This window comes from Vicugna pacos, chromosome 20 (assembly GCF_048564905.1).
Source record: "Vicugna pacos chromosome 20, VicPac4, whole genome shotgun sequence".
In the NCBI taxonomy this organism is placed as follows: Eukaryota; Metazoa; Chordata; class Mammalia; order Artiodactyla; family Camelidae; genus Vicugna; species Vicugna pacos.
The window spans coordinates 19,038,284-19,059,330 of NC_133006.1; positions in this window are offsets into that span (position 1 = coordinate 19,038,284).

Genomic DNA, 21,047 nt, shown 5'->3' on the forward strand with positions numbered 1-21,047 from the left:
TCATTCTCTGGGAAGGTGGGAAGCCCTGCAGCAGGATGGTGAGGGAGGCCAGAGGGTAGAGAGAAGAGGCAAATGCCCCGACCTTCACCCCAGGGGCCTGAGAGCAGTGACACTGGACCCCACACTCTGACCCTCTGTACTGGTGGACAAGGGTAGCAACGGGGAACCAGGCAGTTCTGAGTGGAGGACAGCAGGAAGTGGTCCCCTGACATCCCCATGTTGCCCCCACCCCCACACTCCTACACCGGCTCCCTCGAGTGCTGGCTCCAGGAGGAGAGCGGAGGCTTCACAGTCCTCCAGAGTAACACCCAGAGGCAGACGTTGTTGTTGGGGGCGGCAGTGGTAATGTTTGTCCCTCATCTGGCCCAGGCACTCTCTCCTCTTCCCAGTTTCCTCCATCGCTCTTCCTTCCCTTAGAGGAGAAGCCAGGAGGTCAAGAGGAGGGAACTGGGAGATCTGAGGCTCTGAGCTGTGATGACAGCTAGGACTTCTGTATGGAGTTCCCTCACCGGCAAAATGGGGATTATCTGGCCTGCCTCCTGGGGTCGTGGTGAGAACTGGATGAGAATGTTGAAGGGCTCTGGGGACTTTGAAAAGCTATGCAAGTGTGAGGCCTGGAGTGCACAGCCTCCCGGGAGGACTGCTCTGCATGCTCATGTAGACGGAGACGTTAGCGTGCGCTTGCTAACCCTGCCCTTCTTCTACACCCTGACTCCGTATTCTGAGAACTCAGTTACACACGGGTGCCTGCACTATTGGTTACTCCCCTCAACACCCCCACCTCTGGGACAAAGACCCCCATTTCCCAGTCTTTTCTCCCTGCCCAATCCACACTTCCCCATCAACAGTGTCCTTTATGACATTGCTAGAATGGCTGAGAATCAGACCCCTACCTCCCAGGAGACTCTCCGCAGTGTGAGAAGAAGCATCAGCTTTCCAGCGTACCCCTCTGCAGTGGCATAGACATTGCTGGCTGCCCCTGACCTTCAGGCAGTACCAGGATCCTCTTTCAGTTCTCCTGTCTGCTCCCTCCACCTCCAGCCTCAGTCCTCCCAGCTTGCTGCCAGGCTGGAAGGCTGGCTATCTCTGCAGCCCCGAGGGGGGATCAGGTGTGTAGCGGCTATGGCCCAGCTCCTCCCTGGGGCCTGGGAGGAATCAAGCAACTTCTCTTCCCTTTTTCGACTCAGCAACCTGAGCCCCCATCTCTCAAACTGGAGCAGAGAAATGCACAACTGGGGAAGGGCCTGCAGAACTCAGCTGGATTCTGAGCAGCTGAAGGCCCAGGATGCCTGGAGGGGCTGGGCCTAAGGCTGGGAGGGGTGGGCAAGAAGGAAAAATAGGGCCTGGATTAGGATGCCTCACTCAGCTCAAGCATAACATTTAAGGGGTGCCAAAAATTCAGTAATCAAGAGAGATAATATTTTCATGAAATATTTTTAAAAAATCAAAATTAATGCAAAACAAAATCCATTACTGTGTTAGGCAGAGTACTGCCCCCTGTCAAGAGGTCTGTGTCCGAATCTCCAGAACCTGTGATTATGTTAAATTATACGGCAAAGGGTAATTAGGGTTGCAAATAGAATTAAGACTGTTAATCAGCTGACATTAAGATAGAGAGATTATCCTTGGTTGTCCTCGAGGGACCAATGTAGTCACAAGGGTCCTTAAAAGTGGAAGAGAGAGGCAGAAGAGCCAGAATCAGGGAAGGAAATGTAGTGACAGAAGCAGAGTCAGAATGATGAGATGTGCTGTGGTGTGATGTGCTTGTTGCGGTGAAGATTCTGCTGGCTTTGAAGATGGAATGGGGCTATGAGCCAAGGAATGTGGGTAGCCTCTAAAACCTGGAAAACGTAAGAAAACAGATTCTCCCCAAAGCCTCCAGAAAGGAATGAAGTCCTGCTGACACCTTGGTTTTAGCTCAGTGAGTCTGGTGTCACACTCTGTCCTACAGAAATATGAAATAATAAATTTGTGTTGTTTTAAGCCATTAAGTTTGTGGTATTTTGATACAGTTGCAATAGGAAACTAATACAATCAACCAAACATCAACATTTAAAATAAAAACAGTATCAGGAGACTCTAGGCTACTGGCAGAGGATATAAAGATATATTTGTTGAGACTTGCATGTCCGAAAATGTCTTTGTTGTACCTTCCGTTTGGTTGGTAGTTTTGCTGAGTTTACAATTCTGAATAGAAAACCATGTTCCTCAGATTCATTGTATTCTAGCTTCTACTGGTATGTTTGAAATCTGAGTCCACTCTGATTCCATTTTCTTTGCAAATGATCTGTTCTTTTTTTTTTTCTTTCTGAAAGCTTTTATAGTTTCTTTTTTATCACTAGTGTTTTGAATATTCACAATGATGTGGTTTCTCAGGAGTCATTTTCTATTCATTGTTCTGAATAATATCAAGCATATCTTTTAGTCCTGGGAAATTTGCTTATATTATATCTCTGTTTCTCCCCCTCTCCCCCATACTCTGTTTCCTTTTTCTGATACTCCTATGAGTCATCTGTTGGATCTTCTCAATTGATTTTTGAATTTTCTTGATTTTTCTCTCCCATTTTCTCATTCTTTGTCTTTTTGTTCTGCCTTGTAGGAGATTTCCACAACTTTATTTTTAAACTTATGTTAAATTTAAGCAGTTATTCTTTAAGTTGTTTTTCATTTCTAAGAGCACTTGTTTTCTGAATGTTTCCTTTTATAGCATTTTATATTTCTATTTCATGAATACAATATACTCTTTCTGAAATAATTTTATATTGCTTCTTACTCAGTTTTCATCTGTCTCCTGATTTCCATTTTCTCAGATTTTCACTTTTCTGTTTTTCTGTTTGGTCTCTGTCTTTCAGGTTAGAGACTTTCTGTATACATGTGGTGATCTGCTGTCTGTTCATATTTAAAAGTGAGTTATTAAGAGAACATTTGACAGCTCCATGGGAGACCTGTCAACTACTGGTCCTCATGAAAGGGTGATCAGGTGGGGACCTAGCTGCTTCATTAATAGATACCCAGTGTCAGTTTACGTAGACCTCTCTTGAGCCAGTCAGTTTCTCTAGGAAAGATCTCTAGTCTCCCCTTGGGGATATGAACCTGACTGCCAGCATGCTGAAACCTGAATGGGGAGGAGAGCTACAGTCCCACTGTTCAGAGGACAGACTTTTCCGGTAAAATACCTGTAGTGAGTTGTTTGATGGTCCCTCAAAGCATGCCCATGTTGTAATTCCTAGAACCTGTTAATGTGAACATATTTGGAAAGAGGATCTGTGTAGATGTAAGTAAGTTAAAAATCTTCAGATGAGGTCATCCTGGACTATCAAAGTGGGTTCTAAATCCAATGACAACTGTCCTATAAGTGACATACAGAAGAGAGACACAGAGAAGAGGAGAAGTCCATGTAAAGATGGACACAGAGATTGGAGTGATGCAGCCACAAGCCAAGGAACACCTGGAGCCACTAGAAGCTAGAAAAGGCAAAACAGATTCTTCCCTAGAGCTTTGGGAGGGAGCACAGTCCTGCTGACACCTTGATTTCATACTTCAGGCCTCCAGAGATGTGACAGAATAAATTTCTATTGTTTTAAGACACCCAATATTGTTTCTATTGTCCTGTGGTAATTTATTCCAGCAGCTCTAGGAAACTTATGTAGTACCTTACTTCTAGCTGGCCTGTTATCCCTGAAACCAGAGGCCCTTTGGTTGAACCTCTCCTGGGAATAAGCCTCCAATCTTCTGCTGGAGTGAGGACAAACTAATTGACCAAGATCTGAGAGGACACCCAAGGCTCTAATTGCTCCTACAGAGGAGCAACTAGATCTTTTAAACCAATCTTCCAGTTTTCAGCCTCACCCCTCCCTCCCACCTTCAATGGTACTTGGTGTCTTCCATGTCCAAGGCTTACTGAGGTTCTGCGGTGTGAATGACGTAGTTTCTTACTGGCATACCCCTTCCAACTTGTGGGCTTAAAAATGCTGGTTTTTTTACGTAAAAATCTATAACCATGCATTCATCAGTTTTCCAACCTCCAAAATTTTTATGACATCTCTCATCTGCTATCAGTTTTTCTTCATTCTCTTTTTGTGGGTTTTGCTTTAAAAAACCTTTAACCATCATTTAGTGGTGTTTTAGGAAGGAACAGAGAAAAATGTGTACATTCAATTATTTTGTTTAATCAGAAGATTCATATTATTAACAGGATCAGGTGATTCATATTCTTTAATTATTTGAATTTGATTGCTGTTAAGTCATGCACTCCAGCTTGCCACAGGCCTCACCACTCTCTGCAGTCCTATACCTGGTCTGATTTGCATATTTCTGTCTCCCACTTGGCTTCCTCCTGTAGGCATCTACATTTATCACTGGTTCAGAAAAGCTTCAGAGATCAGAACTCCAGAGAACTGTAGTGAAGGGGGTGGTATTTGGTGAGACTAATTTTCTTCACTTAAAAAACCCTGGAACTGGGCTGGAGAAGTAGAAAAAAATCAGAGTTAGAAAACTGGGGTAGGAGAGGAAGGACTTAAGAATGGCTCACTTTGGCTTACGTGAATTTCTGATTCCTTGGTTGTATAACCCACTGGCCCCTGTCTGGTTTGTTTTTTTTTTTTTTAAATCCCTCTGACTCAATTTTTTCCATTTGGCTAATAGGCACAATCATCTATACCCAGTGGAGTGAAGTTGGAATGGTGAGATAAGTCATAAAAAACCTTAACAGCCATAAAAAAGGATGACATTCTGCCATTTGCAGTAATATGGAGGGACCTAGAGAATATTATGCTTAGTGAAATAAGTCAGAGAAAGACAAATACTATGATATCACTTATATGTGGAATCTAAAAAACAATGGAAACAAATGTATATGAAAGACAGAAACAGATTCATAGATATAGAAAATAAACTAGCGGTTACTAAAGGGGAGGGGTGAGGAGGGGTGAAGTGGGGGTATAAGATTAAGAAATACAAACTACTATGCATAAAATAGATGAGCAACAAGGATTTACTGTATAGCACAGGGAATTATAGCAATTATTTGGTAATAACTTACTGAAGTTTAATATGTAAAAATACTGAATCACTATACTGTACATGAGAAACAAATATATTATAAATCAACTATACTTCATTTTTTAAAAAGCCTCAGCAGAAAGAAAGCTGGGAGCTTTGCTATTTTCACTTTTATCTGTATCGTTACAAGTTATTTTGATCAATGTTGAATTGTATTACACAGATACATTTGCTCCTCTCCTTTAGAACTTCCTGGGCCCCATTGGCCTGGATCACTGTCTGTAGGAGGGAGAAATCTTGATACTAAGAGACAATGGTTTAGGAGTCCTGTTTTAATAATTGGAGCTTCCCAGCTGGGAGAACTGAACACCACACTCCGGGTACCTCGGCAATCCTTATAGCACCCTGCCTCCAATTTTGGAGGATGTGGGGATTTCCAGCTACTGGAGAGACAAAAAGCTTTAAGAAGGATTCTGGGAGGAGCTAGAGATGCAGAGGTTCAAGGCTGTGGTGGGGCTTTGAAGGGGATGCTGAGCAGGTGCTATGTGTGAGGAAGGAGGGAGGGAGCTGAAACTGGTTACATTCTCCAGTGAGAGACAACATTGGTGAAACATTCAACCTCTCCTCCTTCTTCCCTTCTTCTCCTCCCTAAAGCCACAGGGGCCCCAGCCAGACCTTCAGACAGTGTATAAGTTCTGGTCAGTCAGGGTTATTGGCTGGATAGTGTAGAATGGCTGCATCTCAACATTCTCTGTCCTCCCAGGAGGCTGGGACCCAGGGCCCAGTATTTCAGGCCACAGCACCTTTCTTCACATCAGCCAGGAGCAGCTGCCTTCTCACTACCCATCAGGGCTGGTGCCCCGTGGCTCTGGCCCTAGGCAAGGAGAAGGGAAGAGCAGAATCTGACAGCCCCCAAGCCCGGCCACTTCTTCCTCTTCTCTCATGGCCTCCCCTCTTCCCTCCCCTCAGCCATCCCCCAGGAAGCAGCAGACACAATCAGCAACTTTTTTTTTAAATAAAAAGGCACTTTAGGGCTTTTAGGGAGGAGGCTGAGGACCATTAAGACACAAATTAAACCTTTGTGGGAAAAGCCAGAGTGCAGATTCCCTGTGTGAGGAAGGCCCCCTCACTGACTGGCTGCTCCCAGCCCCAGGCTTCCACTTGACCTGGGGCCCCACCTCCCTCCCTCCCTCCTCCTAGGATTAAAGTGCATCTTAGTGGTTGAAGGAGAATTAATCAGTCTTGGTGTTAAGTGGGTTATACAGCAGGGCTGGAGGGGGGTTGGAGGAGAGAGAAAGAAGCATGTAACAGAGTCATGGAGTGAGGGGAGGGGCAGAGGAGGGGGAAGGACCCTCTCACCAATTGTAGGAAGGAACGGCTATTGTTTTCCCCCATTTTACAGGTAGGGAAAACCGAGGTTCTGAGAGGGAACACGACCAAGGTCGAGCTGCTAATGTCAGCTGGGATTTGAATGTCCTTCTAGAGGACTGGGAAGGAGGGAAGAGAAATGTAGACACACAGTGTTCCCTGCCCTCCATTCCTGCCCTTCTCACCCCCAGGGCATTTCTCTGCTGTCATTTCAGGAGCCAGGAAATCTTTCTAACTGGACTTTTCCTGTGACTGGTCACTCTTGAGGGTCCCACAGAGAGGTGTGCTTTGTTTGGGCCATGGCACCAGGGTACCAGGCAGTCTATCCAGTTAACATTTTGGGAACCATGTGAGGCCAGCCGAGGGGGTTGTTCATCCAGATTTGGACAAAGGGGGAGAGGTGGGGACTGAAAGAGCCCAGGCCTGGCAGGCTCCACAGTGAGGGAGTTGGGAGCCAGTGGGGGAGGGCAGCGGGGGAGGGGCTGTCATCTGCCTCCTCACACTTGCACAGGTGCTGACCTGTCACTCACTCATTCACTCAGCAAATGTTTATTCGGCACCTGCCGTGCAGCTGGTGGGGGGCTAAGTGCTTCTGTTAGGGAGCAATAAGGATGAGAATAATGCCGAATTTCATCTATCTAAGAAGCACACTTTCCCCACAATTTCACCATTTCTGAAATCGGGATGCGTCTTACAAGCAGTGAGTGTTACAGTTATTGTCAGCAGTGTTTTATTTTTCCTAGAAGTGCATAAAGTCATGGTGTATCCGAACCATGACAGCTCAGATTTGATGAAATTTGGTAACAGCTACGCTTACAGTACTTCCTACTTGCCAGGCAGTTCTAACTGCTTTACATGAATTGACACAATAGCTCTTCCCAACCTCCCTGAGGTAGGAATTTTTCTGCTCCCACTTTAGAGATGGGAAAACTGAGGCACAGAGAGGCGAATTCTCATCTCTCCCTCAAGGAGTGGACAGCCCCTTGGGCTGCCTTGTAAAGTCAATGCCAGGCTTGTAACCACAGCAGAGCTGTGTGCAGGGCAACAAAGAGACTCCAGAGCAGGGAGCTCACCCTGGAAAACTCCCACCCAGAGCCACTGTGAGGGCCTCCCTTCTGGTGGAAGAGACCGCCCCTATCCTAGCCCCCAGTGCCCTCTCCTCTGTGTGTGGTGGACAGTGATCAGTCACGGCAGCAGCTGCCACTCCTATCAGCCGGACAGCTATCAGTTCAGTCCAGGCCATGGGGATGGGGTGGATGGGATGGAGAGAAGAGGTAGGGGGCGTGGGGTGGGAAACCACAGAGACGCTCAGAGCTGGAGGTATAGTGCTTCGTTATCCTGGCGCCTCCCTGGACTAGACACATGGATGTTTCTCAGGGTTTGCATCCTCTTTTTCCTGGTCTGTCTCAGGCTGGGAAGGCACTTGCTCTTGGGGAAGGTTTACAGTAGTGGGAGGAAAGGGAGAGAATTTACCAGAAATTATGCCCCTTTCCCTCACCATCCTTATTCCAAAGCAGGCCAGAAACCACAGTGGGAGACAGTGGGCCTGTGGTGTCTCCCTCCACCCACACTGAGATTTGTGACTCTAGGCAAATCTCTGTGTCTCTAGGCCTCAGTTTCTCTACCTAGACGGTGGGATTAATTCTCCACAAGAGACCCTGGATGAGGATGGGTGTACCTAAGGAATGCTGATTCCAGGCCTTAACAAAGGCCCCTGTGTCCTCTCTCTCCAGGCTATGCACTCCCACCCCAGTTCAGTCCTACCCCTTCCCCAGCCTGCCTCTGCCAAGTGATGGGGAATGAAGAGCTCACCTGCCAAGAGGAGCTGGGAGGGGCGCCGCGGGCCCTGCTAGCAGCCCGGAGCTGTCAGGCCGGCTGCCTCCTCTTGCTGGTGCTGGCAGTAATTAATTAATCAATCCATCCAAGGCCCAAGGCTGCTGTCGGCAGTGTCTCCCGGACACAGCACAGCACACAGAGACAGCAGTAACTCCCACTGGGTCAGGGCCTGAGAGGGCCTGCCAACATCAGCCACGTGGACATAGTGTCCCGTGGTCTGAGAGGAAGCTGGGGGAAGAGAGGGGTCGTCTTCCCAAGCCTGGTGTGTCTCTGACTTGGTCATTCATTCCACAAACATTATTAAGGCCCTGCTGTGTGTCTTGGGTCAGATTCCCTTAAAGCAGAGCACGAGACAGGGGTTCAGACACATATAGTTCACTAGGGGGTGCTTGTCAGGAACCCCTTGTAGAGGAGGGAGCTGTCTTAGTCTGCTTGAGCTGCTGTAACAGTATATTGTAAGGCTGGGGGCTTAAACAACAGACATTTATCTCTCACAGATCTGGAGGCTGGGAAGTCCAAGGTCAAGTTGCCGACTGATTCAGTTTCGGTTAGGGCCTTCTCCTTGGCTTGCAGACATCCATCTTCTCACTGTGTGCTCACATGTCCTTTCCTTGGTGCATGCTCTTAGAGAGAAAGAGATGTCTCTATGTCTCCCTCTCTTCCTTTTCTTATAATGGCACCAATCCCGTTATGAGGGTCCCACCTTCTTGGCTTAATCTAAGCCTAATTACCTCCCAAAGGCCCCACCTTCTATGACTCTGGGGATTGGGTCGTCAACATATGAATGATGGGGGGCGGTCACAGATATTCAATCCATAGCAGGAACTAAGGACATGGTCTCAGCCAGTATCTTGACTAGGCCTGATCTGCGTGGGGCTCTGGAGCATAAACTGCACTGCAAAGTTGTCTCCCCTTTGTGAGGAGGGCCAGCCCTTTTCAACCCCTCTTCAGTCGGTCATTGGCTATGGGCCATAGAGGTGGGAAACCTCCAGGACAAGGTGCTTCCCATCAGCAGAGGATGATCCTCCAGCAGGGAGGCAGCTGGGAAGCATTAGCAGCCAATATCTATAGTAGCTGAGGGATGGTGTACCCAGTGGCATGCGGGGGATCTGGGCAAGATATCAGCAGGCTTTACTACACCAGTGATTCTCAAAGTGTGGTCTCTGGACCAGCAGCATCAGCACCACCTGGGACGTGAAAATTGTCCAGTCTAGTCCCAGAGACCCTAAATCAGAAACTCTAGGGATGCAGCCCAGATAGCTCTGTTTTCAACAGCCCTCCCAGTAAGTCTGATGCCTGCTTACTTTGGAGAACACTGAACTACAGGATACACGATGAGCAATGCAGTCACCATCCCAGTGCTTAGAGTCCAGTGTGGCCAGGCCAGCAGGTGCATGTGGGGCTGCTTGTGGTTTTGTGGACCCTGGTCTGTGGCTGGTAGCTCAGCTGGTTTGACTAGTTTCCTGGCAGTGGTGGTACTCCCCACCAACCCCTCGCAGACCTTTGTCCTCGTAGTCCTCTATAGCCTAGGACACCCCTCATGACACGCATTGTATATCACCCTTCCCTCACCCCTCCACCCATGGCGCCACTATGAGGGGAGGGCACTCATATTCACCCAACACGTACTGAGTCTCTTCTGGGCTCTCTCATAAGATCCCTCCCTGCAGCATCCTGTGTGGTAGGTAAAAACATCTCCGTTTTACAGGTGAGGAAACCGTGGCTCAGAATAACTTGCCTACAGTGACACTGTTAATAAGTTAATAACAAAAACTTGCCCTTTCATTTCCAAGCTCCGTGTATATGCCACTATAAACAATTTTGGCGGAAGTCAGAATAGTGGCTACCTTGGAGTGGGGATAGTTGTGAGATGGGGTCCACAGGGAACTTCTATGTCATGAGAAAGGCTGTATTTTTGATTTGGGTGCTGGTTTACCCTTGTGTGCATAAGTAAAAAGCCACTGATCTTTGTACCTAAGATTTATGCATTTTATTGTATGTAGATGACACCTCATTTTTTTAAACGCAAAAATGAAAGTCCTCAACAGTCACAAAAAGACAAATACTATATGATTTCACTCATATGAGATATCAGGAGTAGTCTAACTCATAGACACAGAAAGTAGGTGTTGCCAGGGGCTGGGGGCAGGGGGCACAGAGTAGGTACTGGCTAATGGGTATAGAGTTTCAGTTTCAAAAGATGAAGAAGTTCTGGAGAGTGGTTGTACAACAATGTGAATGTAGTCAACACTACTGAACTCTACACTTAAAAGTGGTTAAGATGGTAAATTTTATATTATGTGTCCTTTGCTACAGTTTTTTAAAATATCAGAGAATAAAGCTTTCAAAATTTGAGATGTTCTGTGGAGTCAAGAGGCACTAGAGGACAAATGGCAGGCCAGGGACTGGCCTCCGGAATGAACTGGCTAGAAGGTTGGAGTCTTGAGGTCAGAGAAGGCAAGACTTCCCATTTGATTCTTGAATTCTCTCCTACTTCAGCCCTGCAGGTGGTTTCCAGCCTGTGCATAAACACCTCCTAGTGACAGGGTGCTCACTCTGTCCACACTTAAGACAAAAATAACGCAAGCCAGTGCTTGATACCGAGAAGATGCTGATAAACGCTGAGAATGTCTGTCCTTTTTTCACAGATCTGTTACAAAGTCTGCACAGATTTGTATGAAGCCTACACCTCTGCCCTTTGGTCCCTGTTCTAGGCCACAGGGCCGTGGGAAATGAGGGTCACCTTCACAGGACCGCCCTGAAGGGTTTGGTTTGTTTTGGATTTTTGGTTTGTTTTTGGCGCCATAACTTTCACACTTGATTTCTTCTCCCCTCTCCAGAGATTTCCAGGGCCAGGCATATGGGTCACATGCCTATGGACTCTGCCCCTTTCTGTTCTGTTGCCAAATGAACCAGCACTGTGGATGGCAGGAGTATTCCTGAACCAGAGAGAAAACAGGAGGGCCCCTGCCCTCGGGGAGCTCACCCCCTCCACTTACAGAGCTGCAGCTGTAAAATTACGACTCCCACCCCATCCTGTTCCCACCAGCCTAGCTTTTAGCTCCAGTCGCAGGGCCTTCCGCCGATCTTTGACTCAATTTCATCTTATTAGATTTGCTCTATTTGGCCATTCTGCCAAAATCATTTTGGATCTTGCTTCTGTCATGCCCTGTCCTCTCTCCCTCCCGGCTTCATGTCATCCGTGAATGTGATAAGCCTGCCTGTTATGTCTTCATTGCAGTCCCTGATAACAGTGTTGGACTGCCTAGAACAAGGACAGAGCCTGGAGGCACTAGAAGTTTCCCTCCAGGTGGACACAGTTCCTTAATTAGCATCCTTTGGGGACAGTGGTTCAGTCCACCTAACTACATGCTCACCCAGCCGTATGTGTCCAGCTTATTCACAAGGACATCACAGGATGCCTTGTCACATTCCTCAGTGAAGTCCAGACACGCCATGTCTGACACAGTTTCCTTTCTGTCAGTCTGGCAACCCTGTTAAGAAAAGAAGAGTTCTTCTGGATTCTGTTCTCCAGTCACTGACACCACACTTAAAAAACACTTTATACTGAAGCATGTATTCAGAAAAGGCCCCAAATCGTAAGTGTACAGTTCGAAGATTTTTCACAAGTGACACATGATGTAATCAGCACCCAGATGAAGGAAAGGGACTACACAGGCCACCTGAAGCCCGTCATTTCTATTTCCAGTTACTACCCCCCCCCCCGCCAACAGTTACCCTCTTGTGACTTCTAACCCCATAAATTAGCTTCTCCCATTTTTGAGCTTTGTATAAATAAAATCATACAGGATGTATTCACTTTTATCTGGTTTCTTTTGCTCAATATTATCTATGACATTCGTCCATATTCTTCTCATGGGTGCATAATATTCCATTAAACAAACACAGCATGATTGACTTATCGATTCTACTGCTGATGATTAAAGTTGCTTCCAGTAGGGGCTATTTTGAGTAGCATGGCCATGAACATTCTGTTATTTATAATTTGGTCCACATGTGTACTCAAAATATGAGTCCATCCCAAGGGGTGGAATCTCTGGGTCATGATGTATGCATTTTGTAGGTTTTTGCCAGTTTTGGAAAGTAGGTGTACCACTTTATGCTCCCACCAGAAATATGTGAACATCCTCACCAACATTTGGTACTGTCAATCTTTTACATTTTATCCCTTCTGTGGGTGTGAAGTGGTATCTCATTGAATTTGCATTTCCCTAAAGACGAATGATGTGGAGCAACTTTTCATGTGCTTATTGGCCATTCGGATGGCCTCTTTTGTAAAGTGTCTGTTTAAATCTTTCGCTCATTTTTCTGTTGGGTTGTCTGCCTTTTTTCTTATCGATCTGCAGTAGTTTCTTTTTTATATTCTGGATGTGCACTGACTCTGCTCTTAACCTCAGCCAATAATTTTTGCAAATGAGTGTATTTGATTCTGGGAGGGATTGAGTGTCCCTTTACTAAGAAGCCACGTCACAGAGTGGCTGGTGATTGCAGTTGTCATCGTTTGTAATCAGGCCCCTCTGTTGCTCTTGAAAGTGGTGCAGGTGTGTGGGAAGATGAAGGGATCCAGAAACCACATGCTGAAGGGAAGAGGGCAAAAGGGGCAAGTCAAACAGCCTTGGTGGGGGACTTTGAGGTTCCTTGTCAGAAACCCTGAGCTCGGGCACTGGCCTCAACACTTCTGAGTGTATGATACTGGAAAAGTCACTCAGCCTTTCTAAACATCCATTCCTTCTTCGGGGAAATAAAGATAATAATACCCATTTCACAGGGTTTTCTGAGGTTACAGAAGAAAACAGTTTGTCAAATGTTATTTTCTATGCAAATGCCGTATGTGTCTTGGATTTGGAAGGACCTCATGAATCTGGTATAATATAGTAGCTGCTCAATAAAGCTGCATCATTGAGTGCCTGATGTATATGAGGTTGGTAGTCTAGTAGTGAAGAGGCTCTGATGTCCGATTACCTGGGCTCAAATGCCCATTCCACCACCTACTAGCAATGTGGTCATTAGGCAAGTTAATTAACATCTTTGTGCTTCAGTTTCCTCATCTGTGAAGGAGGGATAGGATAGTACTAACCCCACAGCATCCATGTGTGAACTTGATGTGATCATTTACGTAAAGACCCATTCCAGGCTCATAGCAGGCACACAAATGTTTACATTTATAATCAGGACCTTATGTGTGTCACCTCATATTTTCATCCTAATGAAGCAGAATGTGTATTATCATTGCCATTTTGCGGATGAGAAGAGGTTCAGTGAATTGCCAAAGTCACTTGACCAGTTAGTCCTAGAGCAGGGATTTGAACTCAGGCCTCTGTGGATTTGTTGCAGCCCAGTGCATCTAACTGGACTGCCGTCCAGCTCATATATGTCTACTCTATTAGGAAAGCCTTGTCAAATGCCTCCCTGGATGTTTTGGGTTTGGGGAGGGGACAAGAGAGGCCTGAGCTCCTGGACACTCTACAGGGTGTCCTGGGTGTGCCCGGCCTGATGTGCTGAGAGGGGCGGAGGAGGTGAGGCTGGTGGGTCCAGGGGCTGAGCTGCAGACCCGCCAGGGCTAGGAGCTCTGCATCAAGGGCTCTCCGGAGCCCCCAGGCCAGGCAGCCCAGGATGGCCCCGGAGCTTTCTGTAATGAGCCTGCCACATGGCTGGACAGAGACTTATGACTTCTGGTGGCTGGGCAGCTTCCTCCCGCTTGTCCTCTCTGGTTATTTATCACATTTGTCCCTCTGGAGAAGCAGGGCCATCGCTTACACTGTCCAGAACGGGAAACGCAATAAAGCCTGTTCTACAGGAAGTCCCGAGCCTGTCCTGTTCATTGAAGGTGGAGGGGGCACAGGGGCTCTCCGGTTGGGTGGGGTTTGGGGCAAGGCACCGGCAGCAATGCCAACCTGAGCCTCGCTTCCCAGGAGTTCTCCAGCAGCATCGCCAGGACCGCGGTGATGGACATCACTCACCCTGCCACAGCTAAGTTGGCCTTAACAGGATCTCTAACAGCATCCCAACACCCACTCGCCGTATCTCCCCTCCCACCATTCTGGACCCTGCCACCACCGGTAAGACTGACACCATCGCTGGTGATATCGTCCTCATGTGGCAGCAGCTAGCATCACTGCCACCACCACCACTGCCATCATCACCAACAGGAAGGTAGTTGCCAGCCTGCCTTCATTACCCACTTTGGCTTGGCTCAGGAAAACAAGATAGTCAGAAATTTTACAGCTGTTTCTACTCCTACTCCTGGCTTCTGCCCCATGAGGGACATCCACGGCTCCTAGAAGAAGTAGAGTTCTTCTTGTGTGGCTTCCCTGGTTCTATGGAGACAGAATGGGGTCATGAGGAGCTTGGCACTAGACCAACCTGACCTTGGACTCATCTGTGCCACTGACCAGAAGAGAGGTGCAGAGCCAGTCACGTGTTTCCCTGTGCCTCAGTAGCCTTATCTGTAAAGAGGGGGTTGTAAAATTCACCTCTTAGGTTACTGTAGAGATAACAGAGTTGTGTCCGGCGCATAGTAGGTGCTCAATACATGGCATGTGAAAATGATCATAATTACATCATTCCCAGGTGAAACTGCTCTCTAAATACCCAGTTCCTCAAATGGCAGCCTCTGTGTATCTGCCCAGAGATGGACCTCCCCATCCTGGTCACCTAACCCAGGACAATGGCTTCTTTCTCCATCTCTCGCTGCCTGATCCAGTTTCTGTGAAAACCCAAGTTTTTCACTGAGCAGAGACGGCAGAGTCACATCTCCAGGTCTCATTGTCCTATTAGGACAACATCAGTGTAAACATTAGTTATTCACAAACCCAATTACATTTTGATTGCTCTGACCCAAGTGAGATTGGGGTTACTCTCAATCCACATTTATTTTTTGGCACAAGCTTCCTGAGATGCAGGGAGAAGAAAACAACTTCCCTCCTCCTCCACTGTACCTGGGCAGGAATCTCCCAGGTTCCCTAATTTCTTCTCCTTCCCTGCTCCAGAATGCAACCACACCTGGGCACTTTGTCATTAAATGGAGAGCAGGAGGGGCTGGGCCATGGAGAGAGGGGATCCCCAACACCTTTGGAATTTTGGTGTGAGTGAAAGGACCACCATCACTGGGGCAGTGGTTAGGGGAGGGTGGGAGGGGAAGCTGGGATGTCTCTGCCCAGCCAAGGAGATGAAGAGAGGAGCTGCCTGGATGTGGGGTGGGGGTGGCAAACTGGGATGTCATGCACCCACATTCCAGGCTATGTCCTTACATAACGTGTTCCAATCTTCCTGCCAAACCTGCTACTCCTAATGTCTTCCCATCTCAGTAAATCCTTCCAGTTCCTCAGGTTAAAACCGTTGGAATGGTCTATAGTTCCTTTCTTTCATCATTTGAATCTATTAGCAAATCCCGTTGGCTCTACTTCAAAATATATCTAGAGTGCACCTGTTTGTCACCACTCCCATTCCTCCCACCCTGGTCTAAGCCACCACAGCTTCTTGCTTTAATAGTCATCATTATGGCCTCTTGACCACAATAGTCCCTTAAGTGGTCTCCCCTTCCATTTTAGTCTACTCTCAATACTGCCGCCAGAGTGACCTCTTTAAATGTGTGTCCTATTAAGTCCCTTCACCGCTCCAAATGCTGCAAGGGGTTCCCCGTTTCGTTCAGAGCAACAGGCAAAGTCCTTAAAATCCCTGCAGACCCTAGCTGACCTGGCCTCCTACCTGCTCTCAGACTTGTCTCTACCACTCTCCCCGTCACTCACTCTGCATCAGCCACAAAGAAGCTGAGCACAGTCCTGTCTCTGGCTTTTGCACTTGCTGTTCTTGTGCCTGGGAAATTTTCCTCCCAGATAGCCACATGGCGTGTTCCCTTGTCTCCTTCAGACCTCTGCTCAAATGTCACCTTATCACCGAAGCCATCTCTATCTGTCAGGTCCCAGAAGAAAACAGATGGCACACTCAGATCCTTTGAGGAGAGTTTACAAAGAGGTGGGCAGAGTGTTTGGAAACCACAAAGGATAGTCCAGGACCCTTAGGCTATGAACAGTGAGGGGCTGTGACCATCCCAAGGACAGACAACAGGGTGGGGAGGTCCGGCTGGAGGGAGGCAGCTGTTATAAAATCCACAGCACATAAAGGACTGAGTGGAAAGGGCAACCTGATGCGGGCTGAGATCCTTGGTGGAAGGATGCAGCCAGCCTAGGTACTCTCCCCCTTCCCTCTAATCGACGGGGCTCCCCATCGGTCAGACTTAACAGAGGCCAGAGAGTGGGGGTGCCCAGGTGCTATAGTCCACATGGGTCAGCCCCATGGGGCACAGAACTGGGAGGAGAAGGACGGTAAGCGGGTCCAAAGAGGTAATGGGAAGACGGTCGGGTCATCACCCATGACTGCACTACTTGAATATCACTCCCAGCACCTTTTCCCTGCTTATTTTTCCGTATCCCACTTATCGACTTCTAAAATACCATATAAGTTGTGTTTGTTTATCTTCACCCATCAGATTCTAAGCTCCATGAGGACAGGGATTTTGTCTGCTTTTGTCTGCTGATGTATCCCCAATATCTAGAAAGTGCCTGGCATATCATAAATGCTCAGTAAATATGTGACAAAGGAGTGAATGAGTGAATAAAAGAGGGAAGCAATGTGGGAAGGGCTGGGTGAGATCTAATGGGGCCCAAGATCCCTGGATTTCACCCTGGGAATTGCCATCCATAATGGAGAAAGAATACATCTGTTATTCAAGCAATTGGTAGTAACTGATGGTAATTTCAAGTAATTAAACACCAATTAATTCAATGAGTCAGTAATGTATTTATTTATGGTATCTGTGTTTATTCCCTTATAAATATTGGTATTACTTTTGTCAGGCAATTAAAATCCACTGGGGAAGTCACTGAGGTCCCCAGGTTACAGAGTGAGTGATGGGACCAATGTTGGGTGAAGGCTGAGGATGGAGTGCACATGACATGAGGGTGGGCCAAAGCAGGCACTGCTAAGGGGTTTTGTGTGTGTTTGGCTGATGCTGGTCTGGGTTGGGGATTAAGAAGCTCATTCACAAAATCCTTTCCAATTTCTTGATGTCCTTTCTTACTCCCCTCCCCATGTCAGAAGTATTCTTTTTAGGTTGGAATAGATGAGTTCCTGGGGGTCACTGGGTCCTTCCCACCCCTGACTTCTTTTCTAAAAGAATAGCAGTGTCCTGAGCTCTTGGACTTCTGCCCTGAGCCGTTACCTTCCAGGCATGAGCCTAGCTAATTCTGGGCTAGATAGAAGATAGAGAAGGAGAGGAAAGCGGGATACCCTAGTCTGTAGACCCTGAAGGACCTAGAGCAAGACCTGAAGGGCTGAGAGGAGTTGTATGGCGGTGGGGATTAGAGCCTAAGGTCATAAAAGGCAAGTCTGGGGCCCTCGGGGGTCTCCATGACTTTGGGTCAGGCAGATGTGATACTGGTCCCACGGAAGGATGGTCATGGAAGGACACTGAGCAATGGCACCCAGAGAAGACACTGCCCTCATCTTTATAGATTCTCAACCCACATTCCCCCAACACCCTTAAAGTAAAGGTGTCAAGCCTGAGGCCAAAATGTAAACTTCCCCTCCCCCACCATACTTTGCTTTTTAGATCTTCTGTGGCCAGTTGGGAAATTATACTTATGGGTTAGAAAACAACACAAAACAAACGGGCATATAGATAGCAGAGAAAGAAGCTGGTGCAGGGCTGGGTGTCTCAGAGGCTGCAGTATGTAAGAAATTTCCTCTCTCTTCACGAGTCCTCCACAACCACTGTCCCTTTCCCTATGCTTCTAAAGTGTCAGCGGGGAGGCATCAAGACATAGGCTCCAAGACACAGACGACACGGGGTCAGAGTCCTGCTGATTCTACCACTTCCTCGCTCTGTGATGTGTTAGGCAAGTTACTTTACATCTTTGAGCCTCAGTTTTCTCACCTGTGAAATGGGGATAAAACAGTACCTGTCCCGTAGCGTTGTTATAATGTTTAAATGCACTGATACACATAAAGCACTTAGCCCATGTAGCCTGGTAGGCAGGAAGTACTTAATCAGCCTCAGTTAAAGAATAACTAATCAGTGTCAGTGTCCAGCTACCTGTGACTCAACTTTCTGCATTCCAGTTTGGCCTCATCTCTAACCACAAAGAATCTCAGATCCCTGATGGTCCTGACCAGCCCCAAGAATTCTCCTTCCAAGGGCTCAAATGAAAGGGCAGTATCCTTCTAGATCTGGGTGGGCATCTTTTTTGCAGCAGGCTTTTGATCCTGGCCCCCAAAGGTCAACAAAGCATTGTCTTTCCACTGCTTCTGCATTTCCTTGCAGCTCAGCCTCTGTGGTGGTCCCAGCTGCTGAGTGACCTCCAGCTTCAGATTTCACAGCCTCTGTGATTCACCATCTCGGCAGTCTTGCTCTGTTTCCCTGTCACTGTCTCCCTGTCTCTGTCTTGCTATCTCTGACCCTGTCCCTGACTCTCTGACCTGTCTCTCATTTCCCCTCCTCACTCCTCCTTTTCTCTCTCCGATTGTCTCTCTTAATTAGCCATATTTTGGAACCGAAGTGTTTTTATTATGTATTATTTATTGAATGGCTCTTCGTTTCCTGTTCTTAGTTTAAAAGGCAGATCAATAAAATGCTTTATAGTCCTTGCTTAAAACAAAACAGAGCTAAGTTAAGTTGTTCTTTGTTCATGTGGCTCTTTCTTGCTTATTTCTTTTTTCATAGGAGAAAAAAGTTCCTCATCCCCAGTCCCTTAATTGACAAGAACACTTAATTCACTCACTGGCTCATTCATTCAGTTAATTATTCAGTAAACAGCTATTGAGCCCAAGTTGTGTGCCAAGCACTGTGCGGGACTCAGGAGCCATGTAGATAATACAGAGCAATGTTCCTGCCCTCAAAAGGCTCCTACCTAGCTGGGAAAACTTATTTGGGCACTGAAATGTACCAGATAACGTTAGAGGTGTTTTGTCACTGTGTGACAGTGTTGGATGTGGGAAAGTCTTCCTGAGTAGAGAGCAACTTGGGCTGAGAACTTCAAGATGAGTAGATGTCTGGATTTGTGCTCACTCAGAAGCAGAACCTAAGGGAAGGAAAAGAGTGCAAGGAGTTAATTTGGGAAGCATACAAGTAGGGAGTGAGGAGAAGAGGACTGGAAGGAAAGGAGTTGAAACAGGGTATACCAGTAAGTAGGTTACCGCTGTGGCAGCTGGATGCACTCCCTCTGGAAACCTCTGGGAGACTGTAGTACACATCTCAGAGTTGTCCCAACTGAGTGGGGAGGGAGCTGGGGTAGTTTTACTCCCGTCAATTCCCATCAGTCGTTGGTGAGAGCCACCCTGGGAGGCACTGACTCCTCAGCACCCCTGGCCTGCTGCACATATGGCCAAGTGGGCTCTGGTGGCCAGAAGGAGGCTTCAAGCAAAGAATGCAGGTTCTGGCTGCTGGGAATCAAGCTGGCACGACCTGAAGTGGCGAGGACAAAGGGGTGCTGTGGGGCCCCAACAACATCTGTAGGTATTTGGGGAGGGGAAGGCGTACCGGAGAGGTGTAAAGTGTGAGCAAGGGCAAAGGGTGTGGTGACCCCAGGAGCCCAAACAGAGTTTTGGATGGTTCCAAAATTCAAGTTGAGGAAGTCTGGCTTTGCTTCACCTGGGCCTCCACTTCCTCATTTACAGAAAAGGGATACAGATACTTTCCCTACACATCCAAGATGATTTGCACAGATAGCCCTTCATCCCCACCTCCTGCAACAATTTGGACCCTGCAGAGCAGAGCCCAATTCAGCCCTTTCCTTGAATTTTTCCACCACACCTCCTGCCAGCCTCTAAGGCCCTGGATATGCAAGGCTATTTATGATGCCTTGTCGATATCTGTCTTGGTGGAGGAGCGTGGAGGGGGACGGATGGAGCCTGGGGTCCTATCCATCAGCCACTTGGCTGCAGTCTCTAAAGAGATTTTAATTGTGAGTTCAGATTTACTCCAGTCATCAGTAGCACCCGCTCACCTCTTTACCAGTGGAGAGCCGGCCCGCAGGCCTGCTGGGGTTTGCCAAGTGGACATCTTGTAGCAATGCGGAGGAAATATTTGCTGCGGTGAAACAATGAGTTTGGTGGAAAGCAATCGCCCTAAATCGCCCCCCTGACAGCCGGCCGGCGCTCTACTGGGGGCTCCCTACCCTGTACTCACAGCTTTCTTCCCAGAGCTCTACCCCTGCGACCTGCCCAGGGAGCAAGGATGGTGGCCTCAAATCTGAATTGGAGGGAAACTGAGGCAGGAAGCACCACTCCCCTCTTCTGGGCCATGTGGGAGAGAAGAGAGTAGGAGAACAAGGTGGTGAGCGGTGGGGAGGCAGGGGAGAGGGAGCCCTGAGTTAGGAACACCAAGCCCACCCTGAGCAAAACGTACAGTAAGTTTTAACCCCATTTTCAGCTGAAGATATAAAGGCTAAGGGAAGTGGGAGGGTAGCCTGAGCTCGAGCAGCAGGTTATGATGGAAGGGGCTGGAAATCGCGGGCTTTGGTCTTCTGGGCTTCTGCGTAAGATTTTGTCTTTGGACTCCTCAGTATCCCTTTCTGAACACCCTTTCCTATGTCTCAAAGCTTCTTCACTCCCTTTTCAGGAAACCAGGGGCCCTTTACTCTCAGGATTTGCTCTGGGGAAATGACCTGCTTCCAAAGGCTGGGGCTTCTGAATGGGTTTAAGTGGCTCTTCTCTGAGAGGTGGCCAAGTTTTCTCCCCACCTGTGGCATAAAACTACTTGTATCCTGATAAAAGGGGAATGTCTGGTGGAGAGGAAGAGAAGGAGAAGGAGGAGGAGGAGGAGG